The 14,109-nt window shown below is 33.1% G+C and overlaps 1 long non-coding RNA gene across 1 annotated transcript; it reads left to right on the top strand.

Annotated features, from left to right (window-relative positions):
• The first annotated feature begins 1,270 nt into the window (after window positions 1-1,270).
• LOC146904778 (uncharacterized) lies at window positions 1,271-4,399 on the top strand. Its single transcript, XR_015020447.1, has 3 exons — window positions 1,271-1,461; window positions 1,603-1,677; window positions 1,950-4,399. It is a non-coding gene; the product is annotated as an uncharacterized LOC146904778 (long non-coding RNA).
• The last annotated feature ends 9,710 nt before the right edge of the window (window positions 4,400-14,109 follow it).

The raw sequence follows: 14,109 nt of genomic DNA, 5'->3' as shown, positions 1-14,109 counted from the left end.
CTCTACATAGATGCATCCAACGGCTAGAACAGTTTGGAGCCAAAAAAAATTAGGTTTAGGGTTGGCAATTAGGGTAAGCATGTTTGCAACCATTAGATATAAAGGATGCTGAAAAAGCTTGATGGCATAACTGTAAAGCCCGCTAAAATGACACTAACATTGCTTGATAGCTCTATCAAATATCCTTACGGCATGATCGAAGATGTTAGTGTGCGTTCAAGTGTGTACAACCATATAATTAAATTCTGACCTCAAAATTAAGTTATTGGTTTTGAAACATCAAGCTCTAAATGCAAAGAAAAACATTTTGGTACTCAAGAAAAACTAAGAAAACTTCTGAAGACTTAGAAGATGATTTGAAGCAAGGTCAACAAAAAGTCAAAGCTATGATCGGAAGTTGCATCAAGCCTTAAAGACTTTGATGAGATCCAGTTCTTATGGGAGACTGACCGGTTTTGTCTTCTTTTGATGGAACATCGCTTTCAAGCTTTGATTGTATTGTTTGTCTTCTTCTAACCACGTGTAGAAACAAAGATTAGAATAGGCATTTTCATTGGGAATTTGTGTTGCAGAATGATAGTTTATCTTGTTTTTTCCATTTCTCCGCATGTTGGTATCTTCATACATTGTTGGAGTTATTAGCTCATAATACTCCATTCTATATCGTTGATGAAAATCAATTTTTTTTATTTATCTAATGATTGGAAATCTTAAATGGTATTCTGAGGGAGCATGTTTGTATGAACTTCAAGCATTCTTACACAATAATGAAAAGTATAACAAAATATTTTTCGAGCAAGTCGAGTGTATTGAGAAACTCTTGATGGATAAAATAGAGAAAATTTGTAACAATTGCTTGCAAGCTCACCTGCTTGAAGATTTTGAGTCTTTGCTACTCCATCTACAACAGATGAAATTTTTTTAATTTAAGTTTGATTATGAATTGTGACGAATTAAGATATTCAACAATTTTTTGGCAATAACATATTTGGAAATAATATCCTTAACAACACACATTTTGTAATTAACTAACTCTGTGATTTTCAGCAGCATATAGGCACATTGTACACTATTAATCATAATTTTTTTAAATGAGAGGATATTGTGTACATTTTTTAAAAAAATATTTTTAAAGTCAAATTTTCTGTAAAATAATTAATTAAATATATGATGTTATTATCTTTTTTTTAATTTATAATAATAGAGATGAATGAAACCCTAACCTAACTTTAACCTAGCTTATGGTTACCCCTTATAAAAGTGGTTGTTAAAAGGAGCGAGATCTAGCTCCGCGACTCCAAAAGTATAAGAGTCCCTTTATCAGGCTGCAATTCTATCGGTTACTTAGAGTTGTTAAAGAGATTTTCACTATCTACTTGTCACTCGTTCATATAAATGATATATCCAACATATATTCTTCTATTATTGATTTGATTAGGATGATATGCTAGGGATCGAGGGGTAAGTCGAGTATAAATTTATTTTATTCACATCAAAGTTATATAAGGCTAATCACAAATCATTCACCTTCTTATCTCAAAACATGTCATTTTTTTATTTGTTTTCTTCTATTAATATTGTGTTTTTTCCTCTTCTCACCAGATCTATGAGCATCGGTAAAAAACTCGACTCTAGGACTATCATCATATGCATGATGGAATGGAAATCATTGATGATGTATGATATTACTAGTCTTTCTTTGTTATGCAATTGATCTATTGTTCTTTTCAATAATTTACAGCAAATTTGATTTCCTTGATTAGGATGTGATTTTTTCTTATTTTAAAAAGAAGGTTATAATTATTAAATTTATATATTTTTCAATTTCACTTTGTCAAAAAAAAAAATTCTTTCTATCTACTATTGTTGAAATTGAATTAAACTTTGATGGTAAATATATCTACTATTGTTAAATATATATTTTTCATTATATTTTATTTGATTTGTAGGTAATTCAGTCTCATATATATGATTTGTGAGCCTGAGGTAATGTTTTATATATTTTTTACCCACAATCTGAAATGTCAATTCATCCAACTTTCTCATAACCACAGGTGTTTGCTACTGTATTACAATCAATTCCCATAATTGATATTTGATGTCCAAGTGGACAATTTATTAGATATCATTATACATCTGCATTTCAAAATTTTCGCTTTAACTCTCAAGTTAAGGAGAGTTTAAAGTGATCAATGCCTTTTTCAATAAATATTTAACTAAAACTTAACAATTAAGCATGTTTTTCGATGCTCTTTATATTTATAATGATGCTAAATTGTATAAATTTATGAATCTACAAGTTGGAGCAAGACAACCAAAAACAACAACCAGTTATGTGTAGTTGTACCTAGCTTTTATAAAAATTAGAGGAATCATGCATCAAGTTGTGGGCAACTTGTAAACCCCAAAATCTAGGCACAGTTCGGACAATTGGTTGTTGTTTTTGGTTGTTATGCTCCAACCTTTAGAGCCTAAAATTATACAATTGAGAATCATTATAAATATAAATAGCATTCAAAAACATACTTAATTGTTAAGTATTAGTTAAATATTTGTTGCAAAAAGTCATAGATTACCTTAAACTCTATCTACATTGAGTGTTAAAGCTATACTTTTCAAATGCTGGTGTATAATGGTATCTAAGAAAATTTCCACTTGAACATCCCATATCATTTCTTGGTAATGATTCTAGTATAATAGTCAACACTTGTGGTTCATAGAAAGTTGGATGTATTGTCATTTCAGATTGTGCATAAGAAACATGAGGAGTGATATTTTGATAACCAAAATCAAACAACTTTAATGACAACCTTTTTTTCTCTCTTCTTATTGGACAATAGTAATAGAGAGAGAGAGAGAAAAAAAAAGGAAAAGAGAGAATAAATGAGTATGAGAGAGAAAGTTGTCACAAAAGTTGTTTAAAAGTGGTTGTTCAAATATCATTTCTCAAGAAACATTATGGAGTTGTTTGGACTTTAATAAAAAGGAACCACATGTGACTTGTTTTGAGGTCCCATGTCTCTACTATCGTACAAAATACTTATTCATCATATTTAGATCTTCCTCCTTCCTTTATGAAGATTTGATCCTTCGCCAACGTTTCATATGAATTTGAAGTTTCTACATTAAACTGCAATATGGTTTTTATCCAGGAAATAGAGACGTAATATTCTCATGAGGCATAGATACAAATATTCTCGTGAGACATATAATCTAATTTTTTTTAGGAAAAAGAATATTTACAATGAAATAATCACTTGCATTATCAATTCAAAATCTCTTCATATTTACCCCCAAGTTAATTTCTTATCATAAAATAACTTATACTAAATTATATATCTTACGATTGATTACATGATTTGTTCACTTATTTGATATAATTGGCAATCTTTCATTTGTAAAACATAGAACTGAAAGTGCTTAATCTTATGTAAAGATTAAAGAATGATATCACATTATTCAACTTGATATTATTATATTTTATCATTAAGAACTCTTTTTCGTCCACTCCCTCTCTATATCTGATGACATGTAATCTTATGTTATTTTCAGTATATGTTTCAGTCATTTTATTAGTGATTTAAGTTTTTTTTCTTTTCTTCTGAGCATCATTTGATCGTAGAGAGATCAACTAAGAATTATTATTTTTTAAGCAAAAAAAGAGGAACAGCAAAGAACTGCTACCACAAAATAGATATAAGTCAATAAAGAGGAGTTTTAGAGAAGTAGCGCAGGGTTTAAGGGATATTTTGTAGTGTTTTTATATCGAGTCATGTAATTCTATTTCTTCCCTAAACCTAGCAATAGGTATTTTAAGTATTGTATTGAATCATGTAATTCGGTAAAGCAAAACACATCACGAAGAAATGACAGACACATAATGAAGATTCAAGAGGCTTATCAAGATATTAAAAGTTGGGGAAATTATGTCCCAAGTCCTAAGACCAACTTGGAAGAAGATAACACTTAAAAGAAGAATACAAAAGGCAAAAATGGAACAGAGGGAAAAAAGCTCTTTGTTTGATGCCACACGCGTGGCGCGTGACCCAACGCGCGAGGCACACCCTGTGCCAAGAAAAGACAACATTTTGCTGTATTTTCTATACGGGTTTGAGGAACAAGATCAATTTTCAACCCAAACCCAACTGAAAGTATGCCTATAAATACAAGAGCTCTCATTCACAATTTCTCATGTAGAACTTTGCAGTTCAAGAGGAAGGCAATCACTAGGAGTATCAAGGAGGAGTCTCTCCTCAACCTTTGTTCTTAAAGTATGTTTTATTTATTTTGTAATTTGTTTTTGGTTACCATGATTAACTAAACACCTTTTGATTTGGGTTCTAAGATGAAACTCTATTTTCTTATTGAGTTTTATTAATCCAAGTCTTTTATTCAGTCATGATTTGAGATTTATTTAATTTTTTCATGCATCGCCCGTTAATGCTGTCATAATCCTAAGGAGTATGACATACCTAGGAAGAGTGACTAAACTTATATTAGGTGCAGACTGTATCGATGTTACATCATAAGCATTCAATATAAACTTTATCCTCGGCCACTAGTAAGATAAGGTTAGCCTTACCCCTTTAATCCACTAGGGACAACCAAGGGAACGTGGTGAGTGCAAGTCCACACCTTAATAACTATCTGACCGTGTACGAAACTCTAGAGGATTGACGACCATGTACCCCATATTGCATGTACAACCTTTAAGGTGATTGAGGAGCAACATGACATCTAGAGGGACTCTAGATCCCAACTACAAACCACTTGAATAAGACCTCTCATTACATAACTAGTAATTTTATTTGAATTAACTTCAATAAAGAGACATAGGGGACTCGAAGAATTCTAATCACCGCTAAAACTCTGAATCAAAACCTTTACTTTTTTTTTGCAATCAATTCAACTACTTTGCGCAATCAAATCAAACTTGCAAACTCCCATATTTTAATTCTTTTATTTATTTCTTTTAATATGTTTAGATAATTGCCTCGTCAAAACGACAATTCTTTTGGAGAAGATTTTACTTCCTACTTTTTTACTTAAAATGTTTCGGCGCGCTTGCCAAATTTAGTCATCAAGTTTTCTACGCCGTTATCGAAGATTTTTCGTATTTTCAACAAGGAAATCCTCTTTGCTTATTGTATATATTTAGTTTGTTTATCTTAGGTTAGATTTTATTTTTATTTTCAATTTATTATTTTATTGTTTAGGGTTAGTTTCTATTTTATGGGGTAAGTCTTATCTTTTTAAATTAAGTTAGTTTTATTTTCCTTTTAGGTAGAGTTTTTTTCCTTTTAGGTTTAATATTATCTATTTGGATTAGGGTAGTTATTGTTTTCCTTTTATTTATGATAGCTTTGTTTTTAATAGGGGTAAATATTGGGAATAACCTCTTTAATATACTCGAAGTATGAAAATTTTCCCAATAAACAACACGGATTTTATCCATGTAATTTGAAATCATTTGTATTGTAGTCCTCATGCAGGCTAGTCACATATGAGATAATGACTAGGCGAAAAAAATTTCATCAAAATTTATTTATTTTTTCCTCACAATTTTTTTTCGCCTTAATTTCTTTTTTCTCCTAAAATTAATTGAGTGGCTGAATTAAAGAAAAAAAAAGGCTAAAATGCACTTTTGACCTCCCAAGTTTTCAAAACTAACGTTTTTGGCCCCTGAAGTTTAAAAATCACACTTATGCCCATCAAAGTTTCACCCCCCTTTGCAAAACCATGATCCTCCTTGATTTTGAATTGATCAGAGCTAATGTGGTGCATTTTGTTTTATAAAAAAATGCCACCTATGATTATTTTTAATCTATCTGGATTTAAAATAATTAACATTGTTTAATAATTACAAAAAGAAAAATTAAAACAAAAAATGAAGAGGCAAACTCCACCACATCCATCATCATTCTATTCTTCACCACATCCACCATTCTTCAATTCTTCTTCAAAATTAGAACCTAAATCCTCAAACTTACCATTTATCATCATTCTTCGTTTCTTCTTCCAAATCCTAATACCTAAATCCAAAAATGAAAGATGTGTAAAGCAAAACCAAAATCAATGTTGGCTTGTGAGTTTTTGAACATAATATGGTTTCGTTACCCAAATCCACAAAAATCATCTTTATACAAACTGGAATATAGAAATCCCTAACCCTTCATGACAAACTCTCTTGCTCTCCCTCAATTTCATAACATTTTCCTCTCTTAAAATCGCCAACACATTCCCTCTCTCTCTCTCTCTCTGTCTCTCTCTCTCCCTCTCTCTCTCTCTCTCTCACTCTCTGTATAACTTGTTCTCTTTCCCTCTCCTAGTTTTATTTTCTCGCTATCTCAGTTTGTTCTCTCTTATGCTATGCAGTCTGAATTTTCTTCTCCCTCTTGCCGTCTAAGAAGTGAAACATAAACATAGATAAACAACACAAAAAACCCAGAAAAAGGATTCACAAAGAAACAGCCAGAACAAACCCAGAAACAACATTATTTTGTTTGTACGCTTTTCCACTAAAATCAACGAATGAAAAAAAAAGTCCAGAAACAATAAAGGAAGAAGAAGATTTTTGAATCCATACAAGTGATGAATTGGTGATGGGAGAGAGAATAAGAAGGAAGTGAGTCAACAATCTACACAAGGAATGAATCGATGGTGGAATTTGAATCACGAAATCAGCTAATAACCAAAAATCATGTTTACATTAACTGAGCGGGTTAGGGATTTCAGGTAAATATGTTTTAGGTTTATTCAAGGTAAAATTAGAGTATAATGAGATGATAGACAAAACTGAACACAATGGATTAAGGAGGAAGGGAATTGGAATATTTGTGTTAATTAAATAAATATGGTGTGTTTTTGGATCTGGTGAGCATGCATGATCTATTAGAGATGAAAGAACAAGAAGTGGGAAGAGGATGAAGAAGGAATAGCAATGAGAAAGAAGATCTAGGGTTTAAATTTGGGGTTTTTATTTTATTTTAATTTTTTTTTGTAATTATAAAACAATGTTAATTATTTTAAATCCAGATGAATTAAAAATAATCACAGGTGTTCCACATAAGCTCTGACCAAGTCAAAATCAAGGAGGGTCATGGTTTTACAAAGGGGGTGAAACTTGGAGGGTCAAAAGCGTGATTTTCAAATTTGAGGGGCGAAAGTTGGGGGATCAGAAGTGCATTTTAGCCAAGAGAAAATGATATATACATAAAGTCTAGAAAAATGATCTAGAAGTCTAAATTTTCATGATTTTTCACAAGCTAGTTTAGGAAATTTAAATAAGGTCTCCCTCATCAAATTAGAATATCTCGACAAAAGACAAATTAATAAGGGTTAAAAGGCTTATACCCCCTGCCATATGAGCGCATTTTGGTTTACCCCCCAGGAAAAAAACTTGGAGATTCCCCCTTGAAACTAAAAGATTCTTTGGTTTTAAACCCTGATGGCATATGAGTGGACAAATACGATGATTTGGCATGATGATTATGTAACGATGGGTGAAGTGACATTGACACATCATAATGTTTTTTTTATTTTAAAATTATGTGAAAAATATGAAATACCTAAAATACCCCTAATGATCAATTAAAAATCGCAAATTCTTTTTCTCCTCTTCTTCATCATCTTCATCAACACAACATAAACAACACAACAATCCACAACAACAACACAACAATCTCATCATCTTTTTGCAGAAACTACACAACAACAACAACCGGTTCCCTCTCTTCCTCCTTCATAATTCAGCAACAGCAACTACACAACAACAACAACAACAACACATCATTCCATCACAAAAGCCCAATTTTGGATCCAATCTCAATCCTTCATCATCTTCAATCTTTCCGAAAGATCCATTTTCGGATTATGAATTGGTTACCATCCAAAACGCTAAATTTCTCAAAATTTTCCCTTTCCAAAACTTCAAACAAGATCGAAAAAATTTGGGTAATCCGATGGCTGGGAAGAGAAATTTCTCAAAATCAAATTTGGTGAGGAAGGGGGGAGAGAAGTGATGAGTTTTTTGGATTTGAAATCTTCATCGGAGATTTTTCCGAGTGCTGGGAAGATGTTGTTATTGCTGTGATGTGGATTTGTTGTGAGTTTTTATTAGGAAGAAGATGTTGTATTGTGTTTCTGTTATGCTAGCTGTGTGTTGTTATTTTTTTTGTTTTTTTATTTTCGATTGGTGGAGATGAAGATGAATTGGAGGAGATATATTTGGTTTTATTGTGTTTAATTGATTTGGAGTTTGGGTCTCAATGGAGTAAAGAGATTGAAGGGAGGTGGAGTAAAAGAGTAAGAAAGAAAAAACCAAAGAATCTTTTAGTACACTCATATGCCATCAGGGTTCAAAACCAAAGAATCTTTTAGTTTCAAGGGGAATCTCCAAGTTTTTTTTTCTTCTAGGGGGGTAAACCAAAATGCACCCATATGGCAGGGGGTAAAAGTCTTTTAACCCAATTAATTATGAACTTTTAAAGCACCACAAAGGAAAAAACAAAAACTTCAACCTAGAAATCTAATTTTCAGTTTTTTTTTGCAGATACCTCTATAAAAATACATCGAAAAGATCTACAAAATTTCATAGCATTTCAAAGAAACATAAATTTATTTTGATTTTTCGACCAAAACATGCAAAATAGCAATTTTGTTCCAAGTTAACACATACTCATCGGTCAAATTTTGTTTCCTAAGGTTACATGCATTTGTAGAGCATCATATGAACCTCCACTATAAAATTTTGTAGTTTTTAAACGAGGGACACATTAATTATAAATATTTTAAGAAATTTATAATTTTGAAGAACAAAAATTCAAAATTAATTTGTTTCTTGTTTAAAAATTCAAATTCTAATGGTGGAGGTTTTTATAATATTTTAAATATGACTGCAAAATTGAAGAATGAAATATGACCCATAAGTATACGCTTACTCATATCTCTGTGGCAACACCATACGTCTGTTCTGTGCACTTTTCTACCGGTGGTACAACCCTCAGCTGCTTCCCAACCTTCTCCGGTTGTCCTCTTGGATGTCGTTGACTTAAAGGGTTGTAATGTGGTATTGTATCCAGAAACTGGATGGTTGGGTCGATGTTGTTGATATTCGGTTGTTCCAGCACCGACATTCTGTGATGGAGCATCGTCTGATTATTCAGACGGTGGGCTAGAAATAGTCGTAAATTGGTTGTTGGTAATTCAGTTATATGCGTCACCGCAACCTCACGGGTGTGTTTGGTGTTATCGATGTCTGATGTGTGGCCATGCCTTTGATTTCTCTGATTATTATCCAGAGTTGTTGAGTTCTGCAGGTTTCAAAGATATGGTGACACGTCGATGCTGTTCCTTGTGGCTTGTAACACCCCGTTTTCCCAACATAAAAATTTCATATAAATCAGAGTATTTATTTCATAAACGGAATGTCACATATTCTTAAAAATCATAAAATAGATAATAATAATAATAATTATCCTTCAAGTTCATTCATCATTGATAGAGTTCTGGCAAGTGCACCAAATACTATCGAAGTAGTAAAAATATCGATCCCACGAGGACTGTTTTTAACTTCAATAATTCAATTGCGTTATAAAAATAGGATGTATAAAGGTTTATTTTAGTTTGCCACTAGGCAGTAGATTTGGTTTGATTTTAAGAAATCAAATAAAAGAAATAGGTTTGATTAAGAAAATATGGAGAGAGATGAGATCAGGTCTTCGAATCCTCTATGTTTCCCCTAATTGGTTACTGCACCTATTATTACTAATGATTCTCTAGTTTCACGATAGTTAACAAATTAGCCCTAATCAATCCCTTGAGTTAGGACCCTCTTTTTAAACTACAGCCCCTAATTCCTTAGGTGGTCTAATAATCATCAAAGGTTTAAGCACGTTAACCTAATATCACTAACAAACGATTATCCATTCCTAGACTAACCATGTTTATTAGAACAATTCAATTAGGTCTAAGTCGAAAGCTATGGTCAGTAGTCATTCGTTCTCACAAAATCATGTTTATATTTGATCAGGATATAAAAAGCATTAAGAACAATTGAATTGAATGAAAACTAGAATATCATTAATAAGTAATAGAGTTTCACAGCAACATGTATCAATTAGGGTTACATAGATTCATCTCTGACCTAATCTCTGAGAGATTTAGCTACTCATAATCGAGTTTACAAATAGCATAATCAATGAAATAATTAAAACATACATGAATTGGTAAAAGGATGAAGAAATCGCCCTTCTAGCCGTCTCTGATGTCTCAAAATCGCACTTTGCTCTCCAAAATCGTAACCCTTGTTCTTCAGATTGAGTGCAGTATTTATAGAAGTCATGGGCCTGACCCATCAAAATCGCGCCGCGCCTTGTATAATGGCGTGCCGCGATTTCCTCTTTACAGGAAGTGGGTAATTTTGCTTCAAAAATCGCAGCACGGCTTGAAATTGGCGTGGTGCGATTTCCTTCGAACATACTTCAAATTTTAAGCTTTTTGCACTCCAGAACAGTATAAATTGCATGAGAACTCTATCAAAATGTCACAATAAGTCCCTAATATTACGTAATGACAGGATGCCATCAATCATAAAATCTGAAACTACGCAGCGGAAAATAGTTCAACATGATAAAAGTCTTGGCACGCAGGCCTTATCAGAAAATCTCATAAAATAGTTCAATGCTTAATCATAAAAAGGGTTCATAAAAGACACGTAAGGAATAGATTATGAAAGCAAGCCCCATCCCGTTACGTATTAGAGCACCTAGACACAAAGTGAGGAGTCCACTCACGAACGCCTCTAGTCTTTATTACCTGCAAGTTACCCATACGAAGGGCAACATTTTCAAGCAGAAGGGGTGAGATTTCACAGTCAATAAATTAAGCATATAATTCATCAAAATGCATTTAACAACATAAAACATTATTAACATATCAAACATTTATCAATTAGCATCATATCAAATCATAATCAAACATCATCGTCAGAGCATCATAAACGTCAATAAAAATAATCATTTATCATCTTATAATCAACATAAGACATCATGTTCAACTTAGCACTTGACTCGACAACATGACTCATCTTGACAATGCAACTCTTAACAACTTAACAACTTAAACCATCGTGAAACTTCTTGATATGCAAATGCATGTGGTACCATTCAGCAACATATATGAGCGTAATTAGGCTCTTCAACAAGTGAGCATAAAGCTGCCGGGCCTAAAGCCCCCAACGTAGTTTGAGCATAAAGTTGCCGGGCCTAAAGCCCCCATCTTTAATGAGTATGCAATGGACTCAATCTTCCTACAACTTAGACAACAATGTGAACATCTTATACAACTCCATAATCATGGACAACTTCTTAAATTCTTGCAACTTAGACCGACTCATGCAACTTCAAAACATTAACAGTCAACAGCAACAACCAACAACAATTACAACATGTGACAGTGCTTAAATAACATATCAACATTAAAGGGAATGAATCAATATTAACTTATCATCATAAAGCATCATAAATAATACTTATACATCATCACTACTAATCTCAGTCACTTGAACAGACTTCTGGAACTTCTGAAAGTATCCTAAACAACCCTCATTCTTACTTCTAAGATCAACTCATGACTACACGTGCGAAAGGATCGCATCGGAACAATTTTGGGCAACTAACAGCCTAACTCGCAGTGGCGAGTAACTTTGCTCGCAATGGCGAGCAAAACGTGCTCCCTGGAACTCCTAGAGGCCTTGCTCGCAACGGCGAGCTACTTTGCTCGCAATGGCGAGCGTTACGGGTTACTCGCAGTTGCGAGTTGTGTTGCTCGCAATGGCGAGCGATGGTTCCTAGCTCGCAGTTGCGAGTGTTACTGCTCGCAGTTGCGAGCGATGAATGTCAGTACGGCCAGAACCTAAAAATCACAACTTTTCACCTATCTTCATGATTCTTTCATCCAAATAGCATCTAATTATCACCCTAGGTAATATCTAAGGTCTGTACACTAATTTTGCATCAATCTAACATCTTTTCATGGTTCAATCTTCAAAATCGGTCTTAACCCTAATTCCCAATTCTCACCAAAACTCAACCTAATCATGCTAAATCCACTTCTAAGAATCATACCCTTAATGATATTGAAAGTTAGTCTCACCCTTACCTGGTTATTGCAGAAAATCGCAGCCCTCCCCTTGTTCTCCTCTTGTTCTGACTTTTCTCCCTTTTTCTTCAAAAACGTACGTACTGTGTTTCTAACTTATGTCTGCCCTATTTATCTTTCCACATTACTCTACTCACCTCTAAACTTACTCATCTCACCTCACAGCCTAACTTCTAATATTTTTATTTTATTTTCATATCTTATTTTACTAAATAATAAAATAAGTCTCAACACCTCATAACATCTCTAAAAATCATAACATCGCATATATCACATAATTTTCAGGTAAATCATATATCTCTCATAAAATCACGTAAACCTCATAAATCACTTAAATCATAAATCATATAAATATATATAAATATATTTCTAAATAATCAAATAATTTACGACGGGCGTTACATGGCTGACTTCAGACTGCTTTGGAATCCTAGTCATTCATATGATTGACATTGGATTCAAAAGTGTCGGTGCTTGCTTGTTGTCTTGTTGTAGGAAGTTGTTGGTTCTTGGACTATTATGAGTTGATGGTTGATTCATACACCAGATAACCGACCTTTGTTTATTTAGGATTAATCTTTAGAGGTTGGATCATATGTGTGGCTTAAAATATTTGTAATGCCTGTTTGGGTTGTCTTGCAGGCTTATGAGCACTTGACACAAGATTATAATGTAGTTGAGAAATCACCTATGAAGGTGAGAAAAACACAAAGGGGGGGGGGGGGGGGGGTTGAATTGTGTTAGCTTTTTCTCAGCTTCTGATAGTGTTCAGAATTTGGATCAATGTTCAGAGTTAAATGCAGCAGATATAAAGAGATAAAGAGAGAAAAAGGAAAGACACAAAACAATTATCCTGGTTCCTTCCACAATCTGAAAGTAGTCCAGTCCCCTTGTTACTTACAAGAGATTTTTCACCATAATCACACAAGATTACAAATGCTCAAACACACAAGCAAGAGACTTCTTACAAACAAATACAAAGAAATATTGTTTGAATTGAACACTTGATATACAATCAGTGATGTTCACAAAATACGACACAATTCAGACTCTAAGACTTATGAATTTCTAAGATGTGAAAGTTGATAAGAAATTCTAAGTGTTGAATGCGTATTTCAATTTGACAGAATAATGCCACTATGAAAATATTGCAGAGTCTTGTTTATTCTTCAAGTCTTCAATCCTTTATATATAAAGGTTGAAAGGAAAAAAGACGTTGAAGAGTGCCAACGCATCATTAGAGTCGTTAGAGAAGCTTGATCAAACATCATTAATTTGTTGCTTGATTTGGTTAATATCCTACGAATGAATGATTTTGAAACCTTTCCTTAATGAGGAATTAACCGTTCTTTTCCAAAGAGACACAGTTGTAGCTTCATATAAATGCACATGGGATGTTGGAGATAAGGTTTAACGGTTGTCCTTCACTGAAAATGACATCCATTGACTCTTTGAAACTTCAGAGCATCTATAGCTTGGACATGCAGAGACTTCTGCACATTTAGTCTTCAGCTATCTAGAGTCTGACTTCCAGAGTCTGAGTGTTCCAGCTTCTGGCTTGCCTTCAGAGTCTGAGTACTTCAAATTCTGACTTGCCTTGAGAGTCTAACTTCTTCCAGATTCTGATTTGATATTTAGAGGACTGAGTTGTAATCTATTTTTCTTAGGAGGCTAAAATCGCAAGTTCTTGATACTTAAGAGGTCAAAACTGCTATTAAGCCTTGTTCTTTCAGATCAATATATGATCAAGACATTATAAATTTTTATTTATGGTTCTGCACACTTAAACAAATATTAACATATTCTATCGATCTTTTAATACATTCGTATCATCAAACATTCGTATCATCAAAATTTTGTTTGAACAACCTATTTCCGGTCTTGTAAAAAAAAAAAAAAATCAATTATCGAATAAATCTTAAAAAAAAATTATATTTGAAGCTGAAAAAA

The sequence above is a fragment of the Medicago sativa genome, chromosome 7 (genome assembly GCF_051527215.1).
Source record: "Medicago sativa cultivar Bolivia chromosome 7, Bolivia_mono, whole genome shotgun sequence".
NCBI lineage: Eukaryota > Viridiplantae > Streptophyta > Magnoliopsida > Fabales > Fabaceae > Medicago > Medicago sativa.
This window is presented reverse-complemented; position numbering and strand designations above follow the sequence as displayed.